General features: G+C 42.1%; 1 protein-coding gene across 6 annotated transcripts in view; it reads right to left on the bottom strand.

Annotated features, from left to right (window-relative positions):
• WWP1 (WW domain containing E3 ubiquitin protein ligase 1) overlaps window positions 1-12503 on the bottom strand; it is a 125056-nt gene extending 112553 nt beyond the window's left edge. For all 6 annotated transcript variants that reach the window (XM_031013666.3, XM_031013667.3, XM_055349235.2 and 3 more), the window contains exon 1: window positions 12128-12503. The gene's annotated coding sequence lies outside the window, so the exon portion shown is untranslated. The remainder of the gene's footprint in view (window positions 1-12127) is intronic.
• Between the last annotated feature and the right edge of the window lie 993 nt (window positions 12504-13496).

Genomic DNA, 13496 nt, shown 5'->3' with positions numbered 1-13496 from the left:
TTCAACTCTATTTGTGCATATTTAACCTGAGTCTCAGTTTTCCTGTCTGTTAAATGAGGATAATAACACCAAATTAATATAGTATTGTGACGGTTTTTTTAAAAAAAGGTGTTAATATTAACTGTGGGAAAGTGGAACTCTTTCTAGAATCAGGAATAAGAAGGTGCCCAATAATAGTTAATTTCCTAACCCCATCCCACCCTGATCACCACCACTCTAACCACACTCTCAACTACTCTAAGGCACAGAAACTCTCAATATTTTTCTTCCATACTTCCACAACAATATAGAGAAAAGTATGTAAAGAAAGCCCCTCACACACCTGCAGTAAGGATTAGAAATTACATTTAAGAACTTGAAAGGAATACAGTACTGCCACATTTTGTTATAAATACAAAATTTCAAGATATTTTCAAGTTATTCATGTAATAGATACACAAGGTTAATTCACTATTTACAAATACTCTTCCTAAGCATTTTAAAGCATGCCGTAAAGGATAAACTTTCATCAGATATTCCTCATTCTTAGAGGAAAGTATTAGAATCCAAAATACAGGGACACAATCCTTTATCCACAGACCCAAAATGCAAAAAGCTAAAAAAAAAACTGAAAGTTCATTTAGCAACAAAATCTGACCTGATGTGTGGCTATTTATTAACCTTACTTATCCACACACAAGCATTTGCCAAACAAACTACAGGCACTGCCCTAGACTTTCCTGTGGTTTTATTTAACAGCATATGGAATGGATTACCTTTCCAAAATTCAAGAAAATTCTGAAATAGATCTGACATCAATGAGAAGGTGTTATAGACCCAGCCTAATGAATATGTACTGAAAACTAAGTGCCAGGTTTAAGTCACACAAGAAACCCATGAATTGGGTATATTATTCTCAGTTTACATATGATAAAACTAGGGCTTAATCTGAAGTTAACTTAAACAGTAGCACTCAGCCCATGGGTGCCAACACCCAATTCTAGGTTTGTCTTACTTTATTTAAGGCCCGAGCTCTAAATAGCCAATACGTTAATGGAAAAATTAAATCACAAAGAAAGTTTTAAAACAAGTTACAATTACCAAAATTTTTAACCTAGAAAAATGGTATTCCCAAGTATAATATATACGTTCTGTTCGGTATTCACTTGTAAACATCGACACAATATTTCAGAGGGCATAGACAAAAAGAGATGGCTATTGTTTTTCCTTGAAAGAAAGGGCTCAAAGAGACAATGAAAACAAACAGATACAACAGGCTTCTCATGGCCAGGTGCCTTGGCTCAAGCCTGTAATCCCAGCACTCTGGAAGGCCAAGGCAGGCGGATCACTTGAGGTCAGGAGTTCGAGACCAGCCTGGCCAACATGGTGAAACCCCCATCTCTACAAAAATTAGCCAGCGGGTGTCACGTACCTATAATCCCAGCTACTTGGGAGGCTGAGGCAGGAGAATTGCTTGAACCCAGGAGGTGGAGGTTGCAGCGAGCTGAGACTGCACCACTGCACTCCAGCCTGGGCAACAGAGTGAGACTCCGTCTCAGAAGAAGAAAAAAAAAACAATAGGCTCCTCTAAAAGAAATGCAAACTAATCCTTTCTACTCAAATTGAGAAAAAATAAATCATGGGTTTGGCATATTTTTGACCACAAAATTACTAACATAGCAACCTATGTTTATTTCAACCATATTTTTAGGTTTTTCCAGGAAAAAAGATCTACTCTTCTGATGACAGGATCAGATTTTGGATCCTGCTGGTCACAGGACTGAGGAGGGTTTAAGTGAGGTAGCCTGTAGGTGTCATCACTGTGGCCCTAAATAACAGTTAGAGATTAGCTTGAAATTTGTTTTGTTTCTTTCATTAATTTAAAATTCAAACCTTTTCTCATGACTTTCCAAGTCAACGCCCTTACCCTAAGCAAAGGCTTTTCCCTATAAGAGACACATCATGCCCCCAACCAACCTACTTTCTAGTCAAAAGACCAAATTCCAAATTTGACACATTTCAGTCAAAAATCTCTATTTTTAAGTGGCTTACCTTAGCTAAGTGAAAAGCAATCAGACTATTTAATAATGAATCATAACTTCTAGCTTAACTTTTAGTAAGCATTTTTTAAAAAGAATTAGCTTCACTCAAAATAATTTCTGCTTTTGTAGAAAGAAGTACGGAGGAAATGTTTTGAACAAGGAAGCCTAATGGACATCTCTTTGCAGTATCATTTCTCTTGCCTACTCCTCACTGTAATCACCCTGTATCAAGTTTCTAGAGTTTGTTTGGATCAAGCCCTTGGCAATTATCTTAGGCTGTTTTAAACATCTGGAAGGTTCAGATGTTAAGTTCTCCTTGTATTTACATTACACATGTGTACTTAAAGAATACTTGAGGGCTGGGCAGGGTGGCTCATAACTTTAATCCCAGCACTTTGGGAGAGAGGGCAAGGTGAGAGGATCACTTGAGTCCAGGAGTTCAAGACCAGCCTGGGAAATAAGGTAAGACCCCCATCTCTAAGAAAAATAAAAAATTAGGCAGGGCACGGTGGCTCATGGCTATAATCCATCCCAGAACTTTGGGAGGCCAAGACGGGTGAATCACTTGAAGCCAGGAGTTCGAGACCAGCCTGGCCAACATGGTAAAATCCCGTCTCTACTAAAAATACAAAAATTGGCTGGGCGTGGTGGCATGCACCTGTAATCCCAGCTACTCGGTGGGATGAGGCACAAGAATCATTTGAAACTGGGAGGGAGAGGTTGCAGTGAGCCGAGATAGTGCCACTGCACTCCAACCTGGGTGACAGTAAGACTCTGTCTTAAAATAAATAAATAAATAAATAAAAATAAAAAATTAGCTAGGTGTCGCGGCACACACCTGTACTCCCAACTACTAGGGAGGCTAAGGTGGGAGGATCGTTTGAGCCCAGGAGGTTGGTTAAGGTTGCAGTGAGCCATGATCTTGCCACTGCACTCTAGCCTTGGGTGACAGAACAAGACCTTTTCTCAAAAAAAAAAAAAGGAATATTTTAGCTAGCTAGCTAGAAAAATGAACTCTGACAGAGCACACTAGGACCCCAAATAACCAACTCAGTTTCTACCAACAGTTCTCAAACTAATGCGCATAAAATCTCTTGAGATATTTGCAAAAAATGAAGATTCCTAAGCTCCACTCTCAAGGACCATATCAGAGATCTCAAAGGATACTCAAGAATCAACATGTTTAATAAGTATCCCAGACGACTGTTATATAAGGATTGCGCTTTGACAAACACTGGTCTATACAATATTTCATCTAATGATGGTGTTAATGATTTCTTGTTCCCAGGCTGCACAGCAAAACCATCACTAGCTGATAGATTGCCAGCCATGTTAAGTCAGTATCCCAGATTTCGTGCTTACCCTTTTAGCAACTTTTTTTTTGTTTATTTGGCCAGGCCTGGTGGCTCATGCCTGTAAATCCCAGCACTATGGGAGGTCGAGGTAGGGGGGATCACTTGAGCCCAGGAATTCAAGACCAGCCTGGGCAACATCTCTACTAAAAAAAAAAAAAAAAAAAAACTAGCTGAGCATGTTAGTGCGTAACTGTAGTCCCAGCTACTTGTGGGGCTGAGGTGGGAGGATTGCTTGAGCCCCCGAGGTCAAGCCTGCTATGAACCATGATCACACTATTGCTCTCTAGCCTGGGAGACAGAGCTGTCGGAGACCCTGTCTCAAAATAAAGCTGGGGGTGGAAATTTGATAAGCAGCTCTGCCCATGCCAAAACGAAGCTAGAACTGTCTTTGAGAAATGAGTAGCTCACAGCAAAGTGAATACTTGTTTGAATTTTCAACTTCATAATACTGAATTACAAGCAATAAACATGATTTAAGGGCTTATGTTCTAGCCACCATGCTTTCTGCTTTATAAACATTATTTCAATTAATCCTTACAAAAATCCATTAAGGATGGTATTCTTTACATTTTACAAAAGAAGAAACTGAGGCAATCCTGCCATTAAGCAATACTACCAGAAGTCAGGTCTGCCTGACTTTAAACTGTGACTCTTAACCTGTATGCCAAAAGTGCCTCTACCGTTAAAAACTTAAAAAGAGAAGAGCAATCTAGTTTGTTTACTTCTAAGGTAAAGAATATCCTACTTCATACAAAACAGGTTCATTTAACTAATTCTCCTCCCCAGTCTAACTAAACACAGACAAAAAGTAGGACATCTTGGCAAGTTGGAGCTAATGTGTAACCACAGTATCCTAATTTCAAGTCAGGACTCAACAGTCGGTTTCCACCCAGCCCAGTCAATCAGATTTATGAGTATACTGAACAGCTATCAAAAGAACTTGTTTTCCTTGTTTCCTAAAAGGCTATCATACCTACATTCTGTTAATGCTAGGATATTTTTTAACTACCCAAGTAATTTAGGGTAGGGAGGACAGCCATCAAGAAGCACCTTCATGTAACTCTATCCGTGCCCTTCTTTGTGCCCTGGCCTTTCCTATTTCTATAAATCATGTTTCTCAGTACATCCAATTACCAAACTCCTCCCCGCAACAGCCAATGTACTATTTTCAGAAATTTGCAAAGAGATTTGCATTAGGATGCAGGGGCCCGTTTTTTAGTGTACATGAAATGCTTCAAAAATGCTTCGCAGCTATGCACTAATAACCTAAATTCTTAAAATGAAATGCATTCACTACTCCACTCAGAAGCTATAATGTAATAAAAACTAAACACTCATTTTCTTCATTTCACCTTTAACCATGGCATTACTTAGCAGCCAACTTGAACTAAAAACAAACAAACAAAAAATACTGCTAAGACTAAAATAAAGCAATAGTGGATAAGGTTAAGTGATAATACGAGAAAAACCCAGATAGCAATCAATGAATCTACCTGTTCTTGGAAAGGAGAAGCAGCACCTTATTCATTGTATTTCCATAAGAGAGGATTACCATTCCAGTCTCTAGAAGGAAAGAGAATTCTCTCCACTATAATGACACCTCTCCAAGGAAGAGCAGCTTATCCCAAGCTTTTTCAAGACACTGCAAACAGAAAATGCCATTGGGGCTTGGAGCGCGTGGGGGACAGGTTGCTCACTCTGGTCAAGGCCAGAGTGATAGTCAAGAAATCCTTCTCCCCTAGGTCTCAAATCCAATCACAAGGGCAGAGGGAATCGATCTCTGCCCATCTGTGGCCCATTTTCTGCATGGGATGCTGTCTGTTCCAATTCACGAGATCGGGTAAATCACTACTTCCGAGCAGCATGGACTCTTGGGTCCTGTACTTTGTTAGATCCCACTGCCCTCAAGTAGAAAGCAAGTCAATCCTACCCCATTATGGTGGCACACTAGGAAAAACCTCAGAGGCCACAAATGTTCTCTTCTTTTCTAACCAAGGAGAGTGCTAGCTATTCCCATCTGCGTAGTAAGCCAGATGTGCTGTCATTTGCACTTTTTAGACTCAACTTTCCCTGCGGCATGCTCAGACTCAAAATCCAGATTTGCGGAAAGTAGTAAGCTGCCTAAGCTTCAGCTTCCAAAACAGTTTTCCGGAAGTCCTGTTTTGGTATAGTAAAGCTGACGTTATACTTAAATAAAATTTATGGTAATCTGTTACACTGGTGGCCCCAAATGGATTCACACATTTGTATCCTTGAACCTGGGCTAGATTTGTGACTTGCTTTAACCAGTATAATAAGGCAGAAATGATACTGTATCCCTTACAAGTCTAAACCTTAAGAAGATCTGGTTGCAGACCAGGCACGGTGGCTCACGCCTGTAATCCCAACACTCTGGGAGGCCGAGGCGGACAGATCACCTGAGCTCAGGAGTTCCAGACTAGCCTGTCCAACATGGTGAAACCCCATCTCTACTAAAACACAAAAATTAGCTGGGCATGGTGGTGCACGCCTGTAATCCCAGCTACTCGGGAAGCTGAGGCAGGAGAATCGCTTGAACCTGGGAGGTGGAGGTTGCAGTGAGCCAAGACTGAGCCACTGCACTCCAGCCTGGGTGACAGAGTGAGACTCCCTCTCAAAAAAAAAGATCTGGTTGCTTCTGTTTTGTACTCTTGTGAGCCCTAAGCCATCAGCTACCAGGTAAGGCCAGCAACTCTGCTGGAAAGGCTACTTGGAGAGAAAAGCAGCCATTAGAGTGATCACCAGCAAAACCTGCCCAACTGAGCCCAACCCAGGAAAGCAAAACTGTAACAAAGAAAATGGTTGTTTTAAGTCACTTGGTTTAGGGCTGTTTGCTACACAGCAGTACATAACTGAAACAACACTCACCTGGTTCCTTGTGTGTTCTGCATAATTTGTTCAAACCCCAGAAAAAGGAGAGGTATAATTAATTACACTCTGCAAAATTACAACCTGAAAAGATAAAGTTCTATGCCCTTGTTAATGTCAGTGATTCCACTAAACTCCAGGTTCCAAGAGGAAAGGCTTCATATCTGTCATCTCAACACTGTACTCCCAGCACCTAGAAATATGTCTGGCACATAGTAGGTACACCAGTATGTGCTGTGCGTGAACTGTAGGTTTAAGAAATGTCAAGACGGCCAGGCGTGGTGGCTCATGCCTGTAATCCCAATACTTTGGGAGGCTAAGGCAGGCAGATCACCTGTGGTCTGGAGTTCAAGACCAGCCTGATCAACATGGAGAAACCCCGTCTCTACTAAAAATACAAAATTAGCCAGGTGTGGTGGTGCATGCCTGCAATCCCAGCTACTTGGGAGGCTGAGGCAGAAGAATCTCTTGAACCCAGGAGGCGGAAGCTGCAGTGAGCCAAGATCGCGCCATTGCACTCCAGCCTGGGCAGCAAGAGGGAAACTCCGTCTCAGAAAAAAAAAAAAAAAGAAATGTCAAGGCTAAATCAACAAATGCTACTTTTCCTTATAACTTAAAAACCATGCTAGTCTTCCTTATAACTTAAAAACCATCTGACATGGTTTTACATTATACATTCCCTAAAAAAGTTGTTTAAATGTATGAATTGAAGTGTCCACTAAGGAGGGCTTTTTAATATCTTTGGGTTTTTTTCAATGGTAGAGCTTATGATCTAATACAAAAATAATAAAATATCATGATACAGGTTGAGTATCCCTAATCCAAATATCCAAAATCTGAAATACTCCAGTGAATGTTTCTGTTGAGTAATGTAGGTGGCTCAAAGTTTCCCATTTTGGAGCATTTCAAACTTTGAATTAGAGATACCCAATCTATATATATTTTGGAAATTAGATCCTGATTTATATCCTCAAAAAATGTAAATTTTTGAAGACTAAGCTTTTATAAAAGGGAAACACAAACTTCATCTGTAAAAGCAACAGAATTAAAATCAAAATTTTCAAAAAAATAAATATCTACATTTCACCAATGTACTTTTTTCCAGATAAGAAATCAACTTTTGCTTTGTCCTTGACAGGAGAATAACTATTCTGTGGTACAATGCTTACAAATTTAAATATCACCTACCAATAGCCACTGCAGTGAGATTACCATTTTAACACAAAGGAAAAAACTGACAAGTTTACCTCTACACGGTACAAAAGTTTAACACATTCCAAACAGGTAAATTCAAATCCTTCACATACAGCTCTTAACTAATAATGTTCCATTGTACATGAAGAGTAAGAAGTCTGGTGGGAAAAGAATACTGACATAGGAACAAAAATAAGGGTTTCAGTTGTAGTTCTAATTGTGGCCACTAACTAGCCACATACTTTGGAAATTAAACTTTTTAAACTTTTTTTTTAGCCTCAGCATATTCATCCAAAAAGCAATGATTGGCCGGAAAAGATGGCTCACGCCTGTAATTCCAGCACTTTGGAAGGCCATCGTGGGAGGGCCACGAGTCCAGGAGTTCGAGGCCAGCCTGAGGAAACACAGCAAGACCCCATCTCTATAAAAAATTTTAAAAATTTAGCTGGGTGTCATGACATACACCTGTAGTCCCAAGTACTTGGGAGGCTGAGGTCTAGGCTGCAGTTTAGCCATGACTGTGCCACTGAACTCCAGCCTGGGCAACAGAGCAAGACCCTGTCTCAAAAATAAATAAATAAAATAAAATATAAAGCAGTTATTACTTCCTAACACACCTATTTATCAGTTGTCATGAGAACCAAATGATAAATATAGTTATTATTTACAAATGTGAAATGCTATACTAACATAAGGTATAGTACAATTCTTAATGCCAGCAAAAACAATAAAATTCATCTGTGTATGTTTTTATCATTTTTCCTCCATTAAGTATTAGTAACTAGTTCCTTGGATACCACTATAAAGGGCAATTTATTGGATTTTCCAATGCTCATTATAATTGTATCATATTTTTATACAAAGAGTAAAAAACAACAGTCTTTCTAATAATTATGAAATCAAAGTTTATTAACATGTAATAACATGCTATGATTACCTATTACCAGGGAGATAATCTTATAGGTGCAGAAAAGTCAACTGTTTACCAATCACACTACACTTTAACCATACTAGCTAGCTACTTAATCCACCCAAAAAAAATTGAGTAGGAATCTCCATTTACATTGTGAAGTCTCCATTTTTATTTGATAAAGGCTTCCTGAAAGAAAAGAATATTCTGAAGGTATAAATGAATAGAGAAGATAAAGTTCTTTTTATTTATTTATTTTTTTGAGACAGAGTCTCGCTCTGTTGCCCAGGCTGGAGTGTAGTGGTGCAATCTCGGCTCACTACAAGCTCCGCCTCCCAGGTTCACACCATTCTCCTGCCTCAGCCTCCCAATAAAGTTCTTAAAGTTTCTTATTTCACTTACATCACCTCTCTCCTCCCTACTCCCCAGCCCAAAGTGAGACATACAAAGAAAGTAACAATCCAAATGAATGATCTGATATTGCTAACTGCTCTTCTCTACCCAATTCATCCCTCAGACTCACCAGCTCTCATGCACATATTAAACAAGGAGAGTAGACACTCTGATGAAAGTCTAGGACTCGAGAATCACAAAATGTTAAAAACTAGAAGGAATCTTGTGGGATCATCTAGTCTTACTGACAAGGTCATTTAAAGGCAGTAACTATATTTAATTGATGGTAAAGCCACTGCATTATCTTCATACATGAAAGAAAACCATCATTGTCAACAATCTCCTGATTCCACTTTACCCACCAGCTGAATGATGCTTCATGCAAATCATTTAAACTCCAGGAATAGTTTATTGTGTAATATAATAGCAAATAACATTAGTCAAAATTCTCTGTAAACAGTAAACCGTAAACCACAACACAAATGTAATATTGTGTTTCTGTATATATACAGCATATCTCTACAGTAAGAGTTCTTATCAGTACACAGAAGAACCTGAAGGTTCTACTGTTTTAAAAAGCTCCCAGTAGGCCCGGCAGGGTGGCTTACGCTGTAATCCCAGCACTTAGGAAGGCCAAGGCAAGCTGATCACTTGAGCTCAGGAGTTCAACACGAGCCTGGGCAAAATAGTGAGACCCCATCTCTACAAAAAAAATACAAAAATTAGCCGGGTGTGGTGGCAAGCGCCTGTAGTTCAAGCTATTCGGGAGACTGAGGCAGGAGAACCTCTTGAGCCTGGGAGGCGGAGGTTGCAATGAGCCCAGAAGGCGCCACTGCACTCCAGCCAGAGGGACAGGAGTGAAAGAAATCCTGCCTCGAAAATAAAAAAAGCTCCAAGTAATTCTGAGATGAGTGTCATGGATGACCTTCAGGTGGTCCATGGACTCCCCTAAAATTATATCCACAAAGCATAGGTGCATATGGAAATTTTCCAGGCCAGCATTTTACCAAGAATTAGTAATCTCCAAAAAGTTGTAAAGTAGCACACATATGCTGAGGGTAAAGCTTCATGATCTTGCTCAAAATGGTACCACTGTTCTCCCAACCAACCTGGATCAGAATCAGTTATTTTTACTTTCTTCATTTGCCCTCTCATCAAATTTTGGCTATTCGACTTCCTTTCTTCCTTTCCATGCGCGTGCACCACAGCTCAGATCCTCACTATCCATGACTACAACAACTGGGAGGTCTTTCTACCTCCAGGCTCTCCCTACCTCAGTTCACACTACAGACCTCTATCCCACTAATCCTTCTGAAACAAAGTGTTCAAATTGTTTCACTCCCAATTCAAAATCATCTGTGGGAGCCCCACCACCTGGTAAATCCAAGGTCATAAGTCTGGCATTAAAAACAACCCATAAACTGGTCCAAATTTTTACTTCAAGTTTTATCACCCTTTATCCTGGTACAAATAAGTTTATGTTCCACCCAAACATAATTACGTGCCTTTCCCCAAACAGGAACTCTGTGCTCTCTCAGAGATACCTCTCTGCTTGGATTACCTTTCCTGCCTATCCAAAGTCATAATCGTCCTTCAAAACCACGATTTCAGAAGCCAGAAGCTCTACAAACTAACCCTCTTATCCCTACCTTGCCAAGTAAGATCTGAGCTCTACTCTCTTTGAAGTTGACTTCTGAGAGGATTTTGGTACCATTTATGAAACGTATATATTAAAAGACAAATAGGGCATTTGTGTATAGCACTATCTACCTAATTAGTGTGAAGGCAGAAATTGCTAATCGGTTCATCTTTGTATTTCCCAAAACACCTCCCACAATTATGCAGTAAATGCTTAACAACTGTACAAGGAAGTAAAGGAAATTTCAGCCACCGTGGGGTAAACAGCAAAGATTACCATCTCTTTGAAGGCAGAAACTTTATCTGTGACATCCTGTATTATGCCGGTAGCTCATAATTATTGCTTTTCAAAACCCTGATGTAGATCTTACCAGCAGTTTCACATTTTAAGGTAAGAACTATCTGAAAATGTTAATAAGCTATGTCCCAAAGAACTATTCCACATACTTTACAATTCTCAATCTGAGTAGCTCCCAACACTTGGCCACTACACTTTCCATTTTTTAAAATACTAACCATTTATGAAAAATGATCATTTCTAGTCGCAGCTTATTTACTACTTGATGGCTAAAAACAAGTCACACAATAAAAGAATGACTTTCTTTTTTAAAAGGTGCATTTTGCTTGTATAATACACACAGATTTGGTGAGGCAGGTAAAGTGGATTTACACATAAACATGAACTCTTGTTAAAAAAAAAATGCAGGTAACTGTAAACCAACTATTTCAGGTAAAAACACCAAACGGGGAAAGCAAAGATAATTTTGGACATGATTTTTTCCCCACTACTATTACCAGTAACATTTTAAAGCAGAAACACAAAATCTTGTTCCACATTAACCTACACACACACAAAAAAAAATTTGTTAAACTTATCAAATAGAAAAAGAAGGCAAAATCAAGCCCCTGGAAAATATTTCATTCTGAAAGAGTAAAAATGTCAAAATTATAACAGACACTACTCTTCTTTGGTAATGAAGGTTTCATATATTTACCAGAGCAAAGAAAACTCCAAATCGGCAGAGCAAAGAAAGGACTGTGAACAAGACTGATCATTTAAAGGTCGTAAAGGTAAGGAGCAAACTACAAAATTAAATTTTTTTAAAAAAGAACACGAAGATGAAAGGAGAGTCTGTAAGTCACAGACAAGATAAGGACTGGTAAAATCTGCAAGGTCACTGGAACCTACCAGGTCACAAAAGGTGGAGGTGGGGGTTGCGCTGGGGGGGCGGGGGATGGGGAGCTGCAGAGCCGGTGAAGAACGGGGAGTGATAAAAACATGTCAGAAAAAGACGTTCCAAGGCTGGAGTCCTTGGTTTGCAACGCTGAAATTGGGGTGAAAGTCAGGGAACGGGCAATGAGTCCATGTATTTGTGTTTTCAGGGAGGTGTTAGGGAAAGGTGGAGGAAGGCAAAGAGAAGGCTAAGGAAGCCTAAGAACTGCGGCTGCAGAGTCACGGAAACACTTCGCTCCGCTCCAGGATCACTGGCACAGGCCTGTGCCAGGGCGAACTCCGGGCAAGACCCGTGACCCCACCCCCAGAAAACTCCCGACTCCCGGGCTGGAGAAGGTAGCCAAGGTAGGGCGGACCGTCCCCCGACAGCTCCTAGGAGGGTCCAGCCCGGGGGCGGACGGCGCCGGGCGCCCAGCACCGCGGCCAAGGCTCCGGGCCCGTGCCCTCTCCCGCCCTGCTCACTCGCACCCCCAGCCCCGCGCCGCGCCGTCCTTACCCGGCGCGAAGCTGTCGGCTCCCGGCAGCCGGGCGGCCACGGCAGCGGCACCTCCTCCTGCGGCGGGCGCCCTCACCCTTCCGCGCCCAAGATCGCCATCTCGCAGCAGGCGCGGCGGCAGCAGCCACCCAGGCGTCGGCCCCGGCAGCCCAGGCCGCCAGCAGCCACTCGGAACCTGCACGCGGAGCTCGCCGACACCCGACCCTCCCCCCACCCCCACCCCGTCCACGCGCCACCCCCAGCCGACCCCACACCTCCCTTCCTCGGGAGTGCGCCGCGTGGCCGCGTCGCCGGCGCCGCGCCCTAAGCGCGCGCCTCCCCGCCGGCCCCGGCACCGCGCGCTACGCCGCGGCCGCCCAAAGCCTCCAACTCCGGACCCGGAATCCGCCTCCCCCGAGCATGCGCAGCGAGGGCGCTCGGATGCTGCCTTAGGAAAGCTCCGCTCCTCCGGGTCTTCCGAGCGGTCTAGCGGAGGGGGACGGACAGCCAATAGTAGGGAGGGGCGGGGCCTGAACCTGTGGAAGGGGCGGGGCCGCCGCTGAGATTTGGGAAGAGGCTGCTCTAAGCTCGCGCTGGGCACTGCTAATTTGACTTTCCGGTCGGCGGCTGATCCCGGAGCAGGACTTCTTAAGGTCCGGGGGCAAAAGTAGGCTGTCCATAAATACTCCTTGACCTAGCTGGGTGACCTCGAACACATTGCAAGAGTAAATAATTGCATTTAGCCATTGGTCATACCCGAAGACTTTCAGTCCATTTTTTTATTAATCAAAACGTTCATCTGTGGAAGCCCCACCACCTAGTCCTCACTCACATCAACCCGGTGATAAAGCAGATACTTATTGACCGAGTACACGTGTCTCCACAATTAACGCGCACAACAATCTGACAAAGTAGCGTCTACTGTCTGCATTTTACAGAAAAGTCAACTAGTTTAGAAAAGTACTGTTGGTTATGTGTATTGCTTTTAGAAGAAAGGCCAATGTGCAAATAGAAGTCAGTGGGACCACATTGCTTACCAGGTGACCCGGTTTTACTTCAGAGAAGCAGAAGCCTTCAGGCATGGATTTCTACAGCTTTTGCCCAACCACCTGACCAACCCCCATAGATTATATCTACGTCAACACCCAGACTTACTAGTTTTCCTTCTATCTCGGAGGCTAGATGTCCCTGCTCCTCTCCACTGCCTGCTCCCCACTGTGGGCGGTCCTTGGCACATCTTTAACTTCACCCTCTCCACTGCCTACAACTCCTCAGCATAATCACGTTTTAAGATTAGGTCCTAAATTTTCCCTTGATTTTAAAACCTCTGGTTCTCTCTCCCCTTCCATTTTAACTGAGCTTTTTGAAAGAACTGTGAACCAAAAACAAC

This window comes from Gorilla gorilla, chromosome 7 (assembly GCF_029281585.2).
Source record: "Gorilla gorilla gorilla isolate KB3781 chromosome 7, NHGRI_mGorGor1-v2.1_pri, whole genome shotgun sequence".
Classification (NCBI taxonomy): Eukaryota; Metazoa; Chordata; class Mammalia; order Primates; family Hominidae; genus Gorilla; species Gorilla gorilla.
This window is presented reverse-complemented; position numbering and strand designations above follow the sequence as displayed.